This window comes from Mus caroli, chromosome 12, assembly GCF_900094665.2.
Source record: "Mus caroli chromosome 12, CAROLI_EIJ_v1.1, whole genome shotgun sequence".
Lineage (NCBI taxonomy): Eukaryota > Metazoa > Chordata > Mammalia > Rodentia > Muridae > Mus > Mus caroli.
Window position 1 is genome coordinate 103025125 of NC_034581.1, and position 22855 is coordinate 103047979.

Below are 22855 nucleotides of genomic sequence, written 5' to 3' on the forward strand. Positions count from 1 at the left end.
TCCATAGGGTTTCTATTATCTACTTACTGTCCTGCATAGTATAGATAGGACACACTTTATCCATTCTACTGTTAGTAGACTTTTGAGTTGTTATGTAGCTTTTCGCCATTAACGTTGCAGTGAATATGCCGGTGGGTGTACCTCCTAAAGCATTCATTTCTATTGAGTAGTTTCCCTACCCACAAGTAAGTTGGGTTTTTGGTTTGTCTGTTTGTTTTGTTTCGTTTTTTTGTTTTTTGTTTTTTGTTTTTGCATAAAAATATGTACATCTTTTGTTGTAGTTGATAGAACTTAATCCCCAAAACTAGCCCTTGTTTAAAAATCCCTGACACCTCTTGGTATTGTCTGTGTGAAATTTTAACCATTCTGGTGAGTGTGAAGTGACATCCATCAGGGTTTTAATTTGCAGTTTCTGGTTGACTAAAGCGACTGATTGTCCATTTGTGTGTGTTTGGTGGTTTTTTTTTTTTTTTTTTTTTAAATAAAGTATCTATTTAAGTATTGTCCAGTTTAGCTTCTTCCTAATTAGTAGAGTTTCCTATTTTTAAGTGAAGAAGATAGCTTGTTAACATTTTGAAGAAATGCTAATATTTTGCTTTTCATATGAAATGATGCTGTCCACCTGGAGTTGGTTTCTGTGTAACGTGGAAATGGAATTCATGTTTTACTTTTTCCTAGCATGATTTATTCCTCGCTGTTTACCTAGATCACCGTTTTCCTCACCTGCAATGCCACCTTTGTCACCTTCCAGTCTTCCATGTGGGGTCATTTCTGTCTGTCTGGAGAACATCTTTTAGTGTTTGTCTTTCTGCCTATTGCAGTGTTGGGTATATCAGACCAAGGGTCTTGTATGCATCCACTGGTTGAATTCCGAAGCTTTTGTCTGTTTGCTTTTTGTATCTTTTATGTGTATGCATGCATGTGTGCATACATGTTGTGTGTGTGTGGGGGGGGGCACCCAAGCCTGGGGATGGCATTGGGAGTTGCTCTTGAATTTCTTCACTGAGGCAGGGTCTCTCGGGTGAACCCACAGCTGACCACTAACCATCTGTGGTCCTGTCTCCTCCTAACAGAATTGTAGCGAGGCTGCCACACCCACCCACTTTTATATGGGTTATGAGGATAGACTTTCATGCTTGCATGGCAAGCAATTGATCCTCAAAACCATTTCCTCTGTCTGTGCTTTTGTTGTTTTTGAGCAGGGTCTCAGGCTGGCCAGACCATAGTAGCTCAGGCTGACCTGTAACTCACCATCTTCCTGTCTGCTGAGATTATGAGTGTACACTGCCGGCCTGGTCCCTTTAGTATTAAAAAATTCTGCTGGCACAGCTTGTCAGGCTTTGTTTGAAAATGTTTATCCTTCACCTTCTTCTGGTTTGTAAATAACTTCATTGAGATGAAACTCATAGCACAAAGCGTCCATGAAAGCATGCAATTCATTGGTGTTTAGACTATCCACAGAATTCCACAACCATTCCCAATTAGAACTTTCTTCTCCACTTAAAAGAATCCTTTCAGTGATTAGTTTCAGAACTCAGGACTTCCCTTGCTTAATAGTCTTTAAAGCTGTCTTGTAGTCTGACTCGATGTTCCTGTTGAGGAGTCACTTGTTATGTTATAGAACATGTTTCACATGCTATGAGAGTAGTTCTTGGTTTTTGGTTTATTGTTTTATTTTGAGATAGGGGATCACACTGTAATCCAGGCTGGCTTTAACTCCTTGGCTGTGCTGGGATGACAAGTGTACAACCCTGCTCAATATCAGTCTCTTGTGTGTTTTTATCTTTATAGTTGGGTTCCTATGCCTTTTTTCCTCCTCCTCCTCTCCCTCCTCTTCCTCCTCCTCCTCTCCCTCCTCCTCCTCCTCCTCTCCCTCCTTCTCCCCTCCCTCCTCCTCTTCCTCCTTCTCTTCTTCTTCTTCCTCCTCCTCCCCTCCTCCCCTCCCTCCTCCCTTCCTCCTCCTCCTCCCTCTCCCCTCCCCTCTGGCTCCAACTCAGAGAGATCTCTCTGTCTCTGCCTCCGAGTGCTGGTCATATGGCTTCTTGAATCTATGGATGTGTATGTTTCATTAGCTTTCCCCACACCAGCTGTAGGGACTGCCTTTACCCGTTTTCTAGTACACTTGCTCTGGGCCTGAAGTTATTTATGTGGACCATTTTATAGATAGCGGTTTCTCTTTCCTCCTTCACCCTTTTCATTGACTTCTCCGTTCTCCCCTTTGGGTAGCTCTTTACTCATCTTTTCTGCTCTATAGAAACTGTGGTTGAAACCATCCATTGTGGTTTTAACTCAGTCACTGCATCTCAAATCACAATCTGGCTGTCTTTTTAAACTTCCAGTTATCTGCTCAGCTTTTCAGCCTTGTTTTTTTTATCTCTCCACATGTACAGTGATCGTTGTCGACTATGTTTGATACACAGTGTCCGTACCGAGTCACTTCCAGGGCTTTTTCTGTTGATTTCATGCACATTGTTGCTCCTTGTGTGCCTAGTTGTTGTCTTCTACTCCTCCTTTTCTTGCTCCTTCTCCTTCTAAAATATGTGGTGGCCACAAATTGTTTTTACAAGAAATTTGAGGCAGAAGATGATATTTTTGTCCCCTAGAGGTAATTCACATTTGCTCCACTGTGGGGTCTCCTTGGTCCAGTTTCAGGGACCGAAATGTTTCTGATCTGAGTTTCATTCCATAGGAGGACCAGCCTGTTCTGTTTGTCCTTCCGCCCTAGTGATTTCTCCTCACCAACATCTTCACTCTGCTCACCACCCCAGACCAAGCCTTAACATTCTTCTCAGAGTCACCAAATGCTTTTAGGGAGAAGTTCTGTACTAGTTTGCCTTTCTGTTGCTGTGATAAAGCATTCTGATTAAAAGCAACTTGGGACTTATTTGGTTTACAGGTTAAAGTCCATCGTCAGGGGAGCCAACTGGGGGCTGGAACTGAAGCGGGACCAACACTGCTTACTGGCTTGCCTTCCATGGCTAGCTCAGCTACTTTCTGATATAGCCAGGACCACTGTCCAGAGGTGGCACTGCCCACAGTGGGCTGGGTCCTTCCACATCAATCATTAATTAAGAAAATGCACCCACAGATTTGCTTACAGGCTGGTCTGATGGAGGCAGTTCCTCATTTGAGGTTCCCTCTTCCCAGGTGACTTCAGTCGTGTCAAATTGACAAACCAGCATACGTACCTTCTCAGTCTCTGACAAACTTCCGCAGTGGCTTTAAGCAAGCATTTGTAATCTTTTGCCTGGTGTTTATGGTTCTGTTAGTTAGTGGATTCTTCTGATTTACTTAGTCCACAGTTACCAGAGACAAAATTACTTGTTTTTTTTCATTTCCAGGGACACTTCAAGTCAAAATTCAGTTCTAGAGACTTATGCTGCTGAGTAATGGAAGCTGTAAAGAATAGTAACAGCCTTCTGCCTGTCCCTGCTGCATTCAGTTGTCTAGTTCCTAGGAGTTTGTTAAATGTTCTTGCATCATTGAAAATAAACAAAACAGACTTGGACTCCTTAATATATAATTAATTTAAAGAATGTCATTTCAGCCGGGGAGCAAAAATCAAGGATTTGGAGGCGGTGGGGGTGGGGGTGCTTCTTGTTTCATGCTTACTTATTTCTCCTGTGTGGTGTTTTTAGCTGTTTATGTGGTAGAGACTCATGGGGTTTCTTGAGGAGAATCTGCAATGTCTCTCAGTAGAGTAAGAAGGCCGATTATAGACATAAAAGTTCTTAAAGTGACTTCCAGGAGGAGTTGCTTATTCTCTTATTCTTTCTCCTCTTTGCAATTCATTTTAAACATGGTTTTAAATTAATTTAAATTGTCTCATTGTTGAAAATACTGATAGCTGGGCATCTATAACAATTATATTTACTGGGTCTGAAATATTTGGGTTTTGCAAATACTACAGGGATCCTTTTGTTTGTTGATTTGATTTGGTTATTTTTTAAAAAAAATATTTATTACTATATGTAAGTACACTGTAGCTGTCTTCAGACACACCAGAGGAGCGTCAGATCTCATTACGGATGGTTGTGAGCCACCATGTGGGTGCTGGGATTTGAACTCGGGACCTCCGGAAGAGCAGTGGGCGCTCTTAAACGCCGATCCATCTCTCCAGCCCTGATTTGGTTATTTTTAATTATAGGAATATGAACTGTCTCTTTCATCTCTGGTGATCAGCATACAGGAGCCAGGTGGGGGATCACCTGTGACTCCCAGGGTCTGAGGTGGGAGAGTCATTTGAGCAGAGACGTTTGAAGTCAGACTAGACAACTTGTGAGACCCGCATCTCAGAAATAAAACTATTTACAAGATAATAAAAGAAGGCTTTTGTGACCTCTAAGGTGTGGGATCCCCCTCACTCTGCGAGAAAAGATACTTGCTGAGTTTCCTCCAGTGTCATGCAGTTCTTTGCTGTGTGGTTGTGTGATTGGATTTGGCTTGCTGTGTGTCCAAGGCTGACCTGGAACTCTGTATCTCAAGCTGTCCTCAAGCTCGCAGTCCTCTTCCCTTGACCTCCTTGTAACTGGGTTCTGATACTGGCTTTGTCAACTCCTCCAGGCCGAGGACTAAGTTCTCAAGACAAATTGGGACTTATAGGGATTTTCAGGGTTTTTTTTTTTGTTTGTTTTTTGTGCTCTTTATTAAAGCACCCCTGACTCCTCTTGCTTATATGCTTTAGTCATCTGTCTGTTGGAAACCTTGTCTTCTGTAAACATTTTCCCACTCTCCCTTTTATCTTTAAAATATGTAATATGTAGAACTTTAATCCTTTTATGGCATTGAGTCATTATCCTAGTGTCTTTTTCCATCACTTTTACGCATGAGAGAGTTTTGTCTAGAAATGTGCACTTTTAATTGGGTGGGGGTTTTTGTTTTCTTCAGAATTCCTGGTCAGGTACCTGACTGCTGCAGTTATTTATGTGGTGGAGATACCAGTGGTTATGCAGTTTTCTGGGAAGGTGGGAGTGTATGTCTATTTATACCTCCAAGGGAACCAGTGACAGACCACCCAATCCCAGCTAGGTGATCCAATGACTTTATCAGGGGCTATGAACAGGAGGAGTATAAGGGACGTGGGCAACTGCATCACTAGAGTTCCCCATATGACAGGCAGGCAGCCCTACCCGGGGGCCTTCTCAGCCCCAGTGGTTGTCTATCCTTGTATAATCTGGGAAGTGCTTTGTTCAGTCTTTCCAAGTCTCCTTAGTGACTTTGCTGAGTCTCAGGAATATCCTTCCAGGAGGGGATGTTTCAAATCAGAGCAAATGGCTACAGAGCAAGAGTGTGCTCTTGGATTGGATGTCAATGCAAGCGAGTCATTGCCAAAATCCAAAGGTGTATGACTGCAGCTGTCTGAAGGTGTATGACTGCAAAGGTGTATGACTGCAGCTGTCTGAAGGTGTATGACTGCAAAGGTGTATGACTGCAGCTGTCTTGTCTGAAGAAGTAAGGATCCTATAATCCCCAGAAAGCTTACCTGCCTCTGCCAGGGCCAGCTTTGCATGGATAAGGCATAGGAGCAGGTCTGTATGTGCTGGGAAAATCTCCTGTGGCCCAGCAGCATGCTGTGTCAGTGTGTGTCATGTAGAATCCTGATTATAGCACAGAGCACAGCATAGTACAAGGTGCACAGCCTGGTTCATTCGTCACCATTGGCCTTCTCACTGACATGACTGCTGTAGATGTTTTTGCCATATTGTTAGCATCAGTTGTAAAGGGCATAGGACAGTTTCAGGGTCTCTCTCCCTCTCTCTGTCTCTCTTTGTCTCTCTCTGTCTCTCTCCCTCCCTCCTTTCCTGTCTCTTGTGTCTCATGTGTGTGTGTGTGTTTCTAGGTTCCTAACTTGGGGCTGATGTCATTTTACCTTATGAACAGTGATTTTAATTTGAGCAGTAGTATCTTATATTAAACTAATGTCACTTCTGGGCATATAGTTTAGTGGTAGAGGGTTTGCCCAGCTCATGATAGGCTCTGGATTCTACCTTAAGCACTACAACATCAATCAAAAGTCAAAAATCAGTCAGTAGATCAGAGACTCACAAAAGTATTGTCACTGAATTGTGCTGGCTTTGTTTGATTTAATCTCTATTTCTACTTTGCTCATGTACTTTTAAAGACACGAGACATAAATTAACCAACATCTTTTCCTTTGGGAGTTTCTTCTCTCAGGGGAATTTGTACACATAAGTTTGAGAAACCCTACAGTAGTCCCTACATACAGAGTCTCTTGAGTTGTGGGTAGGTCCTAAATGCTGCACTCAGATCTGTAGTAGCTTAGAACAGAGCACCTCCAGCCAACGACCTTGCAACCCCCGTGAAACAGTCACAAGTAGAGGTCTCTCCTTCATAGTGTAAGAGAATCATCTCCACAGAGGTCAGTTTAAAAAAAAGATTGATTTATTTATCTGAGTACACTGTAGCTGTCCTCAGACACACCAGAAGAGGGCATTACAGATGGTTGTGAGCCACCATGTGGTTGCTGGGAATTGAACTCAGGATCTCTGGAAGAACAGTTAGTGTTCTTAACTGCTGAGCCCAGCCCAGAAGTCATTTTCTAGTGGAAATTTTTTTTTGACCTTTTGAAAAATATTTTTTCCAGGTTGAAATGTATATGTTGACTGTGGAGAATCTAAAAGCAGGTATAAAGAAGACAACAAAAGTCAGCCCTGAAGCTGTGTGTGGGTAGCCCACTCCCTTCCAACCATCACTGGGGCTGAAGCAGGAGGAGTGAGTCTGTTATCTCTCTCCCTTTAGGAGATTTGATTAAGCCTGGTGCTCCAGCACGTTATTTGTCAGGCATCTTACCTCTGACAAATGCATTTTCTTCCCATCCTTAAATCTTTTATGGGAATGTTTGTAGTAGCTACAGTTTACACAGCACACCAGGATTTACCAGAGCCCAGGCTAGAACACCTGTCTTCACAGTTTCATCATTGTAAGTAACCCTGAGATGAATATCTGTGTGCACCTCTGATTATTTCCTCAAGGTATGTTAGCACCTGGACTACTGGGGCCAAGGAGGATAAACATTTTTAAGGGCCGTCTGTATAAGTTGGAAGTTCTCTCTCAAAACAGAGAAAGGGCAAAGGTAAAGTAGAAAGGCAGATCAGAGAAGCATCTGCTTGTAAGGTGACAACAGTGGTTAATGCAGAGACCACAACTGGCCAAAGCCAAGACCATAAGTCATGGGAGTGCTTGGCCCTAAATGGGACATCAGCCTCACACGCATGCACACATGCATGAACACACATGCCAACATGTACACACGCATACATGGATACACACACACGCACAAACTCCCCACCTCCCAAGGCTCAGGGAACATCACAGAATATAAGGGCCAGAGGTTGGGGAGATGTGCTTTGAAATGCTGTGTTCTGGGCATGGCAAGGCTGATGGGACAGCTGTGGTGGCTAGGGGAAGGGAAGGGGTGTTTTTCTTCATTGGTGTGCCACAGATATGTTGCCCATGCTCTAGTAGCTAGCCTCCTTCCTACCCATGCTCCTGTAGGCAGCCCCTTTTCAATTCTGAGTCACATACACACAAAACACAGGAAAACCAGGAGGGGCGCTTGCTGTGAAGAATGATTTCAGGGTTTCAGTGGGAGGAGGAGAAAAGGATGAAGATGGGCAAAGATGACTAAAGTTAATCATATACATGGATGACATAGTCAGATAATTAAAGATGCTAAGTCATAAAAAGGGGAGGGGGAGTAAGGGAAGAAAGGAGTCTAGGCTTAGAATGCCGTAGTTCCATCTGTCCACCAGAGGTGGGGAGCTCTGTTCCCAGTTCTTCTGTGGGTGTTAAATATGAAGATAGAATGCCCTTGTCTTTAGGGCTGTGTGAACAAAAACAAACTTTCTGTTTGTATTTATAAATTTGAGTTTAATTTATCCCTACATTCTTTAAGTAGCCCTTGATTTAGTTAGGCAGCCTTGGATTTCCCCCAAGCTGCTGCCTAGTAACTAATTCATTGAATGAGTAATTTAACTTCTATAATCCTCCATTTGCAAATGACATATAAGTCTGACAGTCTCACTTCCTAGGGTTCTGGAACATCACATGAGAACATATTAAAAGTGAGTTAGGGTCATGATCTATAAAAGTCACATGAGGCGACTCTTAAAGGTAAAGCAGGAAATCTTGGTTATGGAAAGAGAAGATAACGGTACCAAAAGTGCAGATTGAGAAAATGCATATGGCAGCTGAGCACATTTAGCTCTAAAACTCAAAAAAAAAAAAAAAAATGCCCAACAAGAGACACAAGTAGGTGTGTGCCTCTTACTCTTACTGTGAGACATGTTTTTGTGTAGCTCCACACATGTCTCCTTTGCATCTTCCAGAGACAGTTGCATAGACAGTTGAGTTTATACAAGCTTGGTATTTAGGCAGCCTTTTTCACACCTACTGTCGTTTGCCCTCTGATAGGTCTGCCCTGGACCTGGTCTTCAAAGGTTCTACCCTACCACCCTCTCCTGTAAACATTCTGTGTCTCGCCCACCCCCCTGCAGCTTCTGTGGAGCCCTGTTCACTGTTCTCATCAGCCTCTCTCAGAAAGAACCCTTAGGCCAGAAAAGGCCTGGTGAACTACATCACACAGGTGATCAAAGCTTGCCATTGTCACCTTGCTGACTTCTTAGCCTTCAAATCTGGAGTTGGGAATTTAGCTCTGTAGCATCCCTAGCTTTGGTTCCCAGCACCGCCACCACTTCCTGCCTCCTTCAAAACAATTTAAAGCTTATATATGTTCCTTCCATATGAAAGTGGTCCTTGGCCTGAATGAAGGACCTTCCCTGTTAGTTGCCTTTGGACTGTCCTATGTTTTCTCTTATATTAATGTTTTTAATGCTTACGTTTGCCCTGTGACATCACAGGCTTTACAGAGGCAGAAGTTGCGCCTCTTTTGATCTTTCTTGGCTCCATAGAACCTGCCACGGTGCCTGGTTCTGGTAGATGCTTTGTAAGCACTGGCACTAAGACGTACAAGTGCATGGTTTACCATGGCATCAGTCAGCTTGGCCTGGATTCTCCTAATTAATGATATTGCAGACAACCACATCAATTGGTAGACGTTGGCACTGAGACGCAAGCTGTTTTCATTGTGCTTAGAGAATTAACGCATTGCTGGGTGGCAGTGCCTTTGTCTGTTGTCATACTGCTGCCATGAGGAATTTGTTTGATGACATGGTGGATTTTCCCCATTATTCCTTTTGTATGGACTGTGACACTCAGTATCCCAGCTGTTCCTCAACTTTCCTGCGTGTGGGAATCATTAGGAGCAAAGGAGGTTGTGTGTTATCATTCCAGATGGAGATCCCAGGCCCCCCTCTGTAGGAAGAGGGAGGGAGAGAAGGATTCTTACGTCCGTAGGAGTTCGGCTTTGCAGGAGACTACCGAGAGAGGCCAGTTCCATATACAACTCGCTGCTCGTGCCTCCAGCCATCTAGTGCGCTAGTGTCCGCTTGCTGCTGAAGCGCTCTTAGCTGAAGCTTTGTTCGTTCACCTTCCCTTTGCTCTGTGCTTTGTGTGCTTTTTCTGTTCTTTAGGCTGAAATCCTATCACACGTTCATTTTTGTTTTTTAAAGATTTATTTAAAAAATTTTAATTATGAGTTGTGTATTTCCAGGTTTGTGCACATGTGTGTGGATGCCTGTGGAGGCCAGAGGTGTGGACTGACTGGAGTTGGAGATTGAGCTATCTGACATGGATGCTCAGATCCTCTGGAAAAGTCCACTGTGCTCTTAACTGCTGAACTGTCTCTTCAGCCCCTGGCTTTTCCTTTCTTTCATTCACCTTGTCTACTTTGGAGGACCACTGGTGGGCTAAGTTAAAGGATTCATGTGTGCTGGGTTTTGTCTGATGTTTTGCCAGTGATTTTCCTGGGGTTTTGAATTTGGAGGCGAGGGAGGGAGATGTAGAGGTGAAGTGCTGACTTCATCTTCCTCTGAGGGCAGACAGTAGGCTGACCACAGGCTTACCTGCTCGTGTCATAGTCCCTGTTTCTTTCCTGCCAGCTTCCTCTTTCCCCTCTGTGCTGCTCTTTCTCACAGTGACCGAATACCTCACAGAAACGATGTAAGGAAAGAAAACTGATTTTCAGAGTAAGAGAGAAAACAACTTTTGGGGGTGTTTTTTTTTTGTTGTTGTTGTTGTTCAACAATTACTGAGTAAGGGAGTGGCAGGCAGGGGACCTGCCAAGGACAGGAAAGTCCTTTAGTTTTAGAGGGTTGTTTGGCCCTTTGCAAATGTGCAGAAACTCATGGGGATAGGAGCTAATGTGAGAAGGAGGCAGACATAAAGGTAATATCCCCAGGAACATGCCTGCAGTGATTTCTTTCCATCTTGGCCCTATCTCCTTAGTTTCCAGGACTAAAAATATACTTGCAGCAGCTGAGGACCAAAGGTTCAATATTCACACCATAACTCCCCTTTCATACCGACTCTCCATGGACGCCATGCTGCACACACAGCCCATATGTAATGCACAGGGTGATGCTGCACCGAGCAGTGTTTTTGAAATGCTAAGTTATATAGTATGTTAATGCATATTAGAAAAACACTACTTTATTTTGTCCGTACTGTTTTGGGTGTGTTTTCCAAAAGGTTGAAATCGAGGTGTAGTGAGAGAAATGTGGAGGAAGATGTTACTATAGATGCCCAGTAGGCCCTGAGAGCTGAGAAGACGGGAAAGTAGTATGCAGGAGCTCCTAACCCACTCACCAGAGGGAGCCCCAGCACATAACCACTGGAGTCTGCCGATAGTCAGTGCTAGGCCCTGCCATGGCATCTTCCTGGAGCCACAGCACAGAGCCAGGAGTGGGCTCCTGTAAGCACTTGTTTATTATTTTTCATTTTTCAACCCTTTTAATCATTGCTTCTCAGTTTTTAATCATAGCCAGTAAACTCTTTTTTTTTTTTTAAGAATTTATTTATTATATGTAAGTACACTGTAGCTGTCTTTAGACACTCCAGAAGAGGGCGCCAGATCTCGCTGCGGATGGTTGTGAGCCACCATGTGGTTGCTGGGATTTGAACTCTGGACCTTCGGAAGAGCAGTCGGGTGCTCTTACCCACTGAGCCATCTCACCAGCCCGCCAGTAAACTCTTTACACTCCTGCATTGAAGTCAGCCATTTTGTTTAATTTTTAATGCATGTGCTTGTGTGTGTGGCTTTATTCAGACGTTCAAGTCTCTGGTCCATTTGGAATTTGACACCTGGCTTGAGAGATGGACTCAACATTGCTCTTTTCCACCTGTTGTTTAGGTACCCAAGGACTACTCCTTAGAACGTCCATTAGCTCCCAGGGTTTGCAGTCTTGTTTTTCTCACAATAATCAGTTGTACATGTTTCTGGATTTTCCATTCTCTTCATGGGTCTTTATTACAGGTATTTATTCTGGTGTTGGTATTAATACCTGACTTTTAAATAAAGAAGTTGGTTTGACTATTTTGTAGAGTTAGTACTCTCATTGCTCGGGTAGAAATCCAGTAACCGTTTGGTCCATGAGGCCGGATGGCTCAGCTGGTCTTCAGTATACACTGGAATCCCAAAGGAATAGGCTACAGTGCCAGTGAAGGAATGGACTTGCCAGGCAGATGGAAAACAAGCTGGCACAGAGAGCAGGTTTGCTTCTTCCTTGTCTTTTATATAGGCTGGCAGCCGAAGGTGTCGCCCAATTAAAGGTGTGTATTTGTATCTCAAGGGATCTGGATTCAAGATATATCTTCCCACTTCAAAAAAATCAAAAAAGATTAAAAGTGGATCTTCTCCACTTCAGATGGTTTATTAAGAAAAAAATATCCCTTACCGATGTACCCAGTTGCTTGGGTTTTTGTCAATTCCAGATGTGGTCAAGTTGGCAACCAAGAATAGCATCACATCCACCCTTGTCAGTTTGACACACCCACTTCTCCTTACGTCATGCTTAATTTCCAAGTAAAACAGTAACCAGACCGCAATTACACCTGTGGTGGTTTGAATAGGAATGACCCTCGTTGGCTCATATTTTGAATGCTTGGTCATTAGGGAGTGGCACTACTTGAGAGGGGTTAGAAAGTGTGACCTTGTTGTAGTAGGTATAGCCTTGTTGGAGGAAGTATGTCACTGGAGGTGGACTTTGGTTTTCAAAATCCCAGCCCTTACCTCCCAAAAAAGCACACACCTTTAGTCCCAGCACTCTTGAGGCAGAAACCGGTGGATCTCTGAGTTCAAGGCCATGTTCAGGTCTACAGTACAAATTCAGTTTTAGGGCATTGAGTAGACAGAGAAACCCTGTTCTGGGGTGGGTGTTGGTGTGAGGCAAGGAGCTCACCAAGCCAGGCCCAGTGGCTCTCTCTTCCTACCGTCTCCAGATCCAGATGCAGTCCTCTTAGCTGCCATGTCTGCTGGTGTGCTGCCATGTTCCTTGCATGAGGATGATGGACTAAACTTGTGGAACTATAAGCAAGCCCCAACTAAATGCTTTGTTGTTGTAAGAGTTGCCATGGTTGTGGTGTCTCTTCACAGCAATACAACACTATGACAGTGCCTAACATGACATAACTATCCAACAAACAATAGCAAAGGCATTATAAATTTGGATAGGTGGAGATGTCCCTTGAGGGACAGTCTTTTAGTATCTCAAACTTAAAATACCCACCACTGATAATCTCTTAGTTGATGTTATATATTACATGATAAAGAAATTGAGGGAAGAAGGCATAAATATCTGTTCAAATTGATTCTTAACAAAATATGACAGAAACACTCATGTCAATGGTAATCCTTGTTCTTGCAGCTGGTCACGTGACCTTAGCAGGTATTTATAACTACCTTGTAACTTTCTCTGCTGCCCACTCTGGATTTTCTGCACCTTCAGCTAGAGCCTCACATTCACCATACCTTCAACCCTGAAGGGTTAGTGCTGCTCGTCATCCTGCTTGGATGAGGTTGTTGTAATTTCCCACTAACTTTAATCACAGGACATGATAGCACCAAGAGGGTTGTCAAATGGCCCTTTCATGGAGGTCACCTAAGACCATTGGAAAACACAGATATTTATATTATAATTTATAACATTGGAAAAATTATAATTACAAAGTAGTTTATGGTTGGTGTCCCCACAACATGAGGAACTATATTAAATAAAGTGTTGCAGCATTAGGAAGGTTGAGCAGCACTGTCCTAAAGGGTCTCCTGCACTCCATACATCACAATCTTTCTTACCTTCATGTGGAGAGGCAATCCAGTTTTCCCTTGGTAATCTGGATGGATCACCCCTCCCAACACTGCTATTCCTGTCTTAGCCTGTTGGCTTAAGATCATCATAAACCCAAAGGGGCTGGGGGAAGTGTGAGTTTCCAGGTCAGTAGGATGTTTGTTGTGGCCCCAGGCAGGAGCGTTTCCCACTCTAGAGCCAAAGCTTTTAGGCGAGTAGAACTTGAGGTTGCAGAACAGGAAGCACATGTTTTCATAGCGGATCACGAGGAATGACAGTCAGTAGAACTATTCCCTTTTCCACCCCTTGATTCCTGGACCCATGACCCTCTACGAGAAAAACCATACCATATATGGGTCTCTGATTCAAAGCATATATCACCTTCTAGAGAATGCTGGCCCGCCCTCTTGGTTACTGCCACATAATTGATAATTTAAATATGTCTTCAAAGGCCATTTCATCTTTCTAACAGGCCAGCTGCTTCAGAATGGTGGAGAACATGGTAAGAGCAGTCGATTCTATGATCATGGTCCCATTGTCTTAATTCTCTGTCTTTGAAGTGAGTTACTTAGTCAGAAGAAATACTGTGTGGAATGCCATGATGATAGATAAGACAGCTTTCAGGAGTCAGTGCCACCTTCTGCTCTGCATATTCCAGACTAGCTGGCCTGCAAGTTTCTGGGCACCACTGCAGCTGGCTTTTAACGTGGGTTCCGAGGATCAGCCTCATTGCCAGTGCTTTCACTCACTGAGCCATCTTCCTGGACCTGACCTCTACAGTATGTGTGTGCATGTGCTGAGGTATGGCTGTGGGCTCAGAAGGTGATCTTGTGGAGTTAGTCCTCCGCTTCCACCTGCGCGTGGTTCCAGTAAAGAAACTCAGATCAGCATCTGGGGAGCCGTCTCAGTTGCCTGCCTCTGCTTTTTATGTTTGAGACAGTGTACACAGTGATTGTTTTCTGCATTATAAATACATGGGTATCTTACTATATGCAGTAAAAGTGTCATTATATATTTTATGTAACTTTAATCTCAGGACTGTTGGCCACATGTAGTTTACATAGTTACATAGGCCTGTAATGAACAGTTCTGAACATGTGTAGACTTAATTCTTGCCATTCCTTTAACAGTATAGCATAACAGCTTTTTACACGGTATTTACATGACATGAAGTATTTAAAGCAGTTTAGAAGTTATTTTAAATACATAGGGATGTGCAAATACAGTGGTGTTTTATTGTTGTTATTATTTTAATATTTATCTTTAAATATCTATTCTATGCACTGGCACATACAAATTCATGTGTACAAATTAGAATCATGTCCCACACTGGAGCTAGTCTTCCCATAGATAAAAATCAAATGTTTCCATTGGCACCGCATCCTCCTGGCAGCTGAGATTGCCAGCTGAGCAGCTTAGGGTCCTGTTAATAAACATTTCCTTTCCTGGACAGAAGGGAATTGCTGTCCTTGATTTGTATCACTAAGTGGAACAGAATTGTAAGCAACAGACTGATAGAATCTCAAATAGGAGCAACACTAAAAAGGACCAATTGGCACCTTTGCAAGAGCAGGCAGTAACATGGCTCCCAGTGTTGTCTGTGGGTGATGAGGCAGTGTGACTGTCAATCACAGATGGGTCATGGCTCATCAGACACTTAACTTACACTAGGCTTAGTCCTGGGCCATGTGAGTAGAAGACACATTCTTCTATACATGCACCTCAGTCCCAATGAGCACCAGGCGCCCTAAAGCCTGACTCAAACTAGACTCATTTATAAATTAATAAACAGTTGTCAACAAGAATCCCGGAAGACCGTCAATGGGGGAGACACCGTTTAACAAATACCTGATAGCAGAATGTCTCTGTAACCTTGGACTCTTTCCCTCAAACCATATATAAAACATAACTCAAAAAGATCACAACCTAAATACAACATCTAAAAATGTAAACTCTAAAGTGCTGGGGGTGGGGTGGATATACTGCTCTGGGTTTAATTGCTGGCACTACAGTGCTAATGAGGGCACTGCCACTCCAGGTATACATACCACCCTTATCACAGGATCCACACATTACTCTCCCCTTTGAGGAATTGTGCTCTCAATATTTAGAGAATGCCATTTGCAGCACTAACTTTTGATACTGATAAAACTCAAGCTTTGTTGTGCTGTTTATTATGCATTATCAAGATCAAACCCAGGCCTTATATGTGCTGAGCAAGTGTCTGCCATTTTAATTTCTTTTTGATGTCTGGTGCCAGGGCATAAACCCAGAGCTGTCTTGCACCATTTAAAGTGTGTGATGGGTTTCAGAATATGCAGTTCCACAGTTGAATCCTAGAGTTCTGTGGCCGTGCCAAACTGTGCTCCTTAGCTGCTACTCCCTTTCTTACATAAGCCCCACCCTGAAACTTTTCATCTGCTTTCTGTCTCCGAATTCATCTCCTCTGCAAATAGAACCATACAACATATGGGGTTTTCTGAGTGGCATCTTGAATTTGTCACAGCATTTCTGTGGTTCGTTCATGCTACCTCAGTTTTGGTACTTCGTTCTGTTTTAGCCCACCAGTGGCCCACCATACTTGGCTGATTGTGTTTAGGTTTTGCAGCATAAAATGGCTCTTGTTAAAGGCACTGGCTGCTCTTGCAGAGGACCTGTGTTTGATTCCCAGTGCCCACATGGTGTCTCAACAACCATCTGTATTAGTTCCAGAAGATGTAATGCCCTTTTCTGGGTTTCATGCACTGCACACATGTGGTGACAGACAGACAGACAAATATCTACGTACATAAAATAAAATCTTAAAAAACAACTTACTGTTGTCCTCTTAGAGCTTGCATGCATGGAGAGGCATACTGTGAGCAGAATGGAAAACGAGCTTGGTGAGCCACGCGGGCCCCTGCCTCCACATCCGGGTGGGCAGATTTTGATTCTTGCCTTCTTCTGGTGTGGCACTAATTTAAGTGTGGTCTTTGCTGTTCTAATGCTAATCTGCATGTTGTTTAAATTATTAACACTAAAGGCCAAGTGTTTTCAGAACATTTCTGTATCTCTGGAGAGCCTTGACCCTTCAGCCTAGCTTATGACCAATCACATGAACTGAACTCTCAGCTTCTTCAGATTAATCTCTGTAGCTTTCTTTGCTATTTCTTGGGCTCTTCTTTCTTCCACCCTTTTCCATCCCTTTTTCTTCCCCTAACAGTAGATAGCAAAGAAAAAAGGTAATAAAGGAACGAGATCCCTGGATAAAGTCGGGGCTCGGCAGGGGTGACATAGTAGCTAGACTACTTCCTGCTGTTTAGGGACACTGAGTTCAGTGGGGCAAGCTTGATCTTCACCATAAGGATATCTCATTTCTCCTTGTTTCTCTTTTGCACATGACTGCTTAACAAACCATAATCACCCACCCACCACCACCTCTCAGGGCTTTAGCATTTATATACCCTCCTAAAAGTTTCCAGAATTCCAAATGTCATACTATTGCAGAATTCCAAAACCACCTGCACCTGGCCAGATCATGCCCCTCCTAGAGCATAAGACAAATTATAGTCAGCTGCTGTGGATAATCTGAAGCAGCCATTTATCCATACCTGAAATGAATTAAAACAAAAATATATTCTTATACTATTTTTGTGTTTTCTAAAGAAACCAAAACTCCAAAATGGTCGCTACAAATCTCCTCATATTTATGAAGTCAGTCCTATGTGTTGTTTATAATCTTCTTGTTACTTAATGAATGTTAGTCTTGATTTGAATGTCAGTTTCAAGTGATCAGTAGTCACCTGTGGCTGGTGCTGGCTTTGCATCCTTGTAGAGAACCCTCTTGGATAGTGCTGGTCAGCCTAGATAGTTGGTATAGTGAGCACTCAGCAGGTATTAAATAACTGAGTATAATCATGGCTATTTTCTATGACAGGAATTCTTTCAACATTTGCTTTTGTATTAAAGCACCCCCTGCCTGGACTATGAGGCAGATTATTGAATTATTACATCAGACCCAGACATCTCTTCATTCCTCATGTACTTGGCTGATACTAACTTTTTGTTTTCTTTTTCTTTTTCTTTTTCTTTTTTTTCTTTTTTCTTTTTTCCGAGACAGGGTTTCTCTGTGTAGCCCTGGTTGTCCTGGAACTCACTCTGTAGACCAGGCTGGTCTCGAACTCAGAAATCCACCTGCCTCTGCCTCCCAAGTGCTGGGATCAAAGGCGTGCACCACCATTGCCCGGCGTTACTAACTTTTTAAGATTATTAATTTTTCGAGTGAATCCATTTCATATAGTCCAAAAATAGTGTCCAAGAGTTAGAACATAGCAATTGTTTCCCAAAGTTGACTGTGCCGTAAGTTAAGCATTGTGTACGTGACCTCATGCAACTTGATCAGTGGACTCCAGCGTATCAGTGGTTCTTACAAATGGTCGGATCGAGAGGAAATAGGACCAGGGTAGAACCAAGCTTTCTGGCACCTACATTTCTGTGTAATCCCAACTAAATAAAGTTCATATCCAGCCCAAAGTTTAACAGCACACTAGAAGGCCAGAAAGTTACCCACTGAATGTATGCTGATAAGTGTAACACTTTATTTTTTAAATTAAACATTTTATTTTATTTTATAGCTCAACACTTTCTAGGCTTTGGAGGGGAGCATCTTCTATTGCTGAGTGTCTAAGATTACCTCCTGTCTCTCTATTGTTATACTCTCTCTTTTCTTACCTTGAATAAAAACACTTGACTGCTTTAGAACATGTAAAGACAATTGTCTTAGTCAGGGTTTCTATTCCTGGACAAACATCATGACCAAGGAGCAAGTTGGGGAGGAAAGGGTTTATTCAACTTACACTCTCCACATTGCTGTTGATCACCAAAGGATGTCAGGACTGGAACTCAAGCAGGTCAGGAAGCAGGAGCTGAGCAGAGGCCATGGAGGGATGTTCTTTACTGGCTTGCTTCTCCTGGCTTGCTCAGCCTGCTCTCTTATAGAACCCAAGACTACCAGCCCAGGGATGGTCCCACCCACAAGGAGCCGTTCCCCCTTGATCACTAATTGAGAAAATGCCTTACAGCTGGATCTCATGGAGGCACTTCCTCAACTGAAGCTCCTTTCTCTGTGATTACTCCAGCTGTGTCAAGTTGACACATAACCAGCCAGTACAGGCATGGATAATGAGGAATAGAAGAAAAAGTGGTCAGCCTCCTGTTCTCAGAGATAGTCGCTGTGTACCTATTTCCTCTGAACACATGTTAAAAAGTGTCATGGACTGGTGTGACTCTTTTTTTTTTTTTTTCCAACAGTAATTGAGATTCATTTATATCCAGTGAGCATCTACTTTGAATTTAGCTCTGCTATTCTCTGTTCATGTTATCTATCATTGTTTGTCTATCAGTTCATCAAACTTGTAACATTTAATTTTAAAAGAAGCATCTATTATTGTGTGTGTGCATGTATACATGCACATATGCCCAGGTGTATATAGAGGTCAGGAGACAACTGTGGGAGTCTGTTCTGTCCTTCTACCACGTGAGACCAGAGAGTTGAACTCAGGTTGTCAGGCTTGGGTGGCAAGCGCCATCTAACCAGTCCATTTTCCCCTTTATTGAAAATAGATTCCTTTCTCATTCTCTATATCCTGATTGCAGTTTCACCTCTTTACTCCTCCCAGTTCCTCCCTCCCTTCCTTCCCATCCAGATCCACTCCCTTTCTCTCTCAGTTAGAAAAGAGCGGGCTTCTAAGACATAACAACAAACCATAACAAATATAGTAAGATAAAATAAAATAAAAAAACCCATCACATTGAATTTGGACAAGGTAAACCAACAGAAGAAGAGCCTTGTGAGAAGACCCTGGAATCAGAGTTTCACTCGTTCACACACTCTGAAGTCCTATAAAAACACTAAACTAGAAGCTATAAGACATATGCAGAGGACTTGGGCAGACCTGTGTAGGCCCCATGCTTGCTGCTTCAGTCTCTGTGAGTTCATGTGAGCTTTGCTCAGTTCATTTAGAGGACCTTGTTTTCCTGGTGGTCTCCATCCCCTGTGGCTTTTTACACACTTTCTGCCTCCTCTTCCGCAGGGTTCACTGAATTCCAAGGGAAAGGATTTGATAGAGATGTCCCATGTAGAGCTGTGTGTTCCAAGGCCTCTCAGTCTTTGAGTAATGTCTGGCTGTGGTCTCTGTATGTGTTTCCATCTGCTGCAGGAGGAAGCTTCTCTGACGCTGGCTAAGACACTGATCATAACAGAAGATCAGCAGCAGCCATTGTAGCACAACTGTGTTTGTTTGTTTTAAACAGATAGTGTTTGATTTTACCCAATGTCCCTGGGCTATCTATTCTCTCTGGTTTTTGATCACCCAAGCAATGTTGGGTATGGATTCCCTCTTGTGGAGTGGGCCTTACGTCAGATCAAACATTAGTTGGTTACTCACACAAGCTTTGTGCCACCATTTCCCTACTGTTTTACAGGCAGGACAGCAGTGTAGATGAAAGGTTTTGTTGCTAGGTTGGTGTTTACATTCTCTTTTTGTAGCCTGCAGAGTACCTCCTGTACCAAAGACACTAAAATGTAGGGGTGAGGGTTCCATTAGGCACCAGCTTGACCTCCCCATGTTCAATGAGTTATGTGGGTGCTCTCTTCAGCAATGGGGCCTGCTGTCAGTTGTGAAGAGCAACCTGTTGTCTTGGCAGCAGCCTGGGTTGTATGAGGAGTTCCACATGACCTTTGAGTCAAAGACTTGAATTGGTTGTAACCCAGTCTTGGTACTGAAAGCTTCCTTTGATGGCAAGAGGTGGCCAGTTGGAACTCCATCTCCCTTATTATTTGGAAACTTCATTAGAATTGAGTTCCTATATTTTAGGGAGTTTCTACTGCACTAGATTTCCATACCACTCCTCAGGTGCCCTTAAATTCTGGCTGTCTCTCACTTCATTCTCTTTGTCAATCTCCTCTCCCTCCCCCTCCCCACCTGATCTTCTGTTCCTGCCCTTCCAGCCCCAGTCCTACAAATTTTATTTCCCCTTCCAGGGAGATCCATGTGTTTCCTCCAGTCTCTTCCTCTATACCCAAACTCTTTGGGTCTAAAGACTGTAGCTTGGTCGGGCGTGGTGGTGCACGCCTTTAATCCCAGCACTCAGGAGGCAGAGGCAGGCGGATTTCTGAGTTCGGTCCAGGCCAGCCTGGTCTACATGTAGAGTGAGTTCCAGGACAGCCAGAGCTACACAGAGAAACACTGTCTCGAAAAACCGAGAAAAAAAAAAAAAAAGAGTGTAGCTTGATTATAATTAATAGCTAGTATCCACATATAAGTTAATACGTACCATATTTATCTTTCTGGGTTTGAGTTATCTGACTCAAGATGATTGTTTTTACTTCCATCCATTAGCGTGCAAATTTCATGATTAACTTTTTTTAAACAGCTGAGTAATATTCCATTGTATAAATGTATCACGTTTTCTTTATCCATTATTCTGTTGAGGGATATAGAGGTTGTTTCCTATTTCTGGCTGTTATGAATAGAGCAGCAACGAACAGAGTTGAGCAAGTGTCCTTGTAGAAGGATGAAGTGTCTTTTGGCTATATGCACAAGAGTAGTGTAGCTGGATCCTTCAGAGGGGCTACCACCTGATTTCCATAGCTGTACAAGTCTGCACTCCCTCCAGCAGTGGACGAGTGTTCTTTACTCCACATCCTCCCCAGCAAGCGCTGCCACCTGTGTTGTTGATCTTAGCCATTCTGACAGGTGTAAGACAGAATCGCAGACTGATGGATAAGGATGTTTTCCATTTCTTTGTTTCCCAGCCACTTGAAATTTCTGTTTGAGAATTCTGTTTATATCTGTACCCCACTTTTTAATTATTTGATTTTCTGATATCTAGTTTCTTGAATTCTTCATATGTTTTTGATATTGGTTTCTATTGGATTTGGAGTTGGCAAAACTCCTTTCCCATCCTTAGACTGCCACTTTGTCCTAATAACAGTGTCCTTTGCCTTACAGAAACTTTTCAGTTCATGAGGTCCCACTTATTAATTGTTAATCTTAGTGCCTGTACTAACAGTGTTCTGTTCAGAAATACTTCTCCTGTGTCAATGAGTTCAAAGCTATTCTCGACATTTTTTTTTTCCTATCAGGTTCAGTGTATCTGGTTTTATGTTGACTCTTTGATCCATTTGGAATTGAGTTTTGTGCAGGGTGATAAGTATGTATCTTTTTTGTTGTTGTTGGTTTTTTGAGACAGGGTTTCTCTGTATAGGCTGGCCTCGAATTCAGAGATCCACCTGCCTCTGCCTCCCAGGTGCTGGGATTAAAGGCGTGCGCCACCACGCCTGGCATTGTATGTATCTATTTTAATAAAAATATTTTTTAGACAGTGTTTCACCGCTTACAAGGTCTTAGTCCTGCCTGGCCTGGAACTGGCTATATCTACCAGGTTGGCCTCAAACTCAGAGATCTGCCTGCGTCTGCCTCATGAGTGATGGACTAAAGGCGTTTATCTACAAGCCCAGTCTGAAATTTAATTAAGGACTCCATAGTCTGTCATTTACTGAGGATATCTGATTTACTCAGCTAAGCCTCATGGTTGGATGATGTTGGGCTGTTTTCCATCTATGTCAAGGTGTTTTATATTCTTGTTGAGTTTTGAGATATTCTAGATACAGGCCCTCTATCCGTTATGTGATTTGCAATACTGTCTAGCTGGCAGCTTGCTTTTTCTTAGTGTGTTTTAAAGAGTATGTGTGTGTTAGTTTCAGAGACAAGTTTTGCTGTGTAGCCATTTGTGGTTTTTAGTTTTGTTAACGTTAAGATGCAGGATTTCTGATGTGTCCTGCTTAGTAAAGACTGACCAGATAGGTAATCTGCAGATATTTTCTTCTGTTCTGTACATTGTCTTTTCAGTTTATCTTCATTGTGTGCAGAGGTAATTTTAAATTTGTTTATTTTCATTTGTGTGGGTGAATACAATATTTGCTTACAGAGGCAGAATATCTGGCATCATGTGTCTTCTCTATCACTCTCCTCCTTCCTTTCTGAGATGTGGGAACCTGGAGCTCACCACTTCCCCCAGGCCAGCTGACTAATGCCCCAGGGAATTCTATAGAGTAGCTGGGGATCTGACCTCAGCCTCATAGTTGCCCAGCAAGTGCTTTCCCCACAGCTCACCAGGCCCTGTGTGCAGAAGGTTACATTTTCACACATCCTCCGTTGCCTGCTTTACATTTGATTTTGTAACTGAGACATTTCTCAAATGCAGTGTCCTGGATCTTTATGCCTTCTCTTGTCTTAATACTTTTAAGTGTTTAATTTATGTTGCAGTATATTCTTATGTATGGATTTGAGGTTCAATTTTATACTTTTGTATGTGGTGATCCAGTTTCCTCAGTACTGTGTTGAAGACTGACCTTCCCTGTGTACTGTTAGGCTTGATGAAGACCTAATACACAAGGGTTTGCTCCAGGATTCTCTGTACTGCTTTATTGACTGTGTGAGTCTTTTTTTTTTTTTTCTGTTACACTTTCTTTTTTGAATTATTTTTTTTATTAGGTATTTTCCTCATTTACATTTCCAATGCTATCCAAAAAGGCCCCAATACACCCCCCCCCCACTCCCCTACCCACCCACTCCCACATTTTGGCCCTGGCATTCCCCTGTACTGGGGCA

General features: G+C 42.9%; 1 protein-coding gene across 2 annotated transcripts in view; it reads left to right on the forward strand.

The window, feature by feature from the left end:
- The window catches only part of Evl (Enah/Vasp-like), a 124618-nt gene that overhangs the window by 1116 nt on the left and 100647 nt on the right, over positions 1-22855 (forward strand). The window lies entirely within an intron of this gene.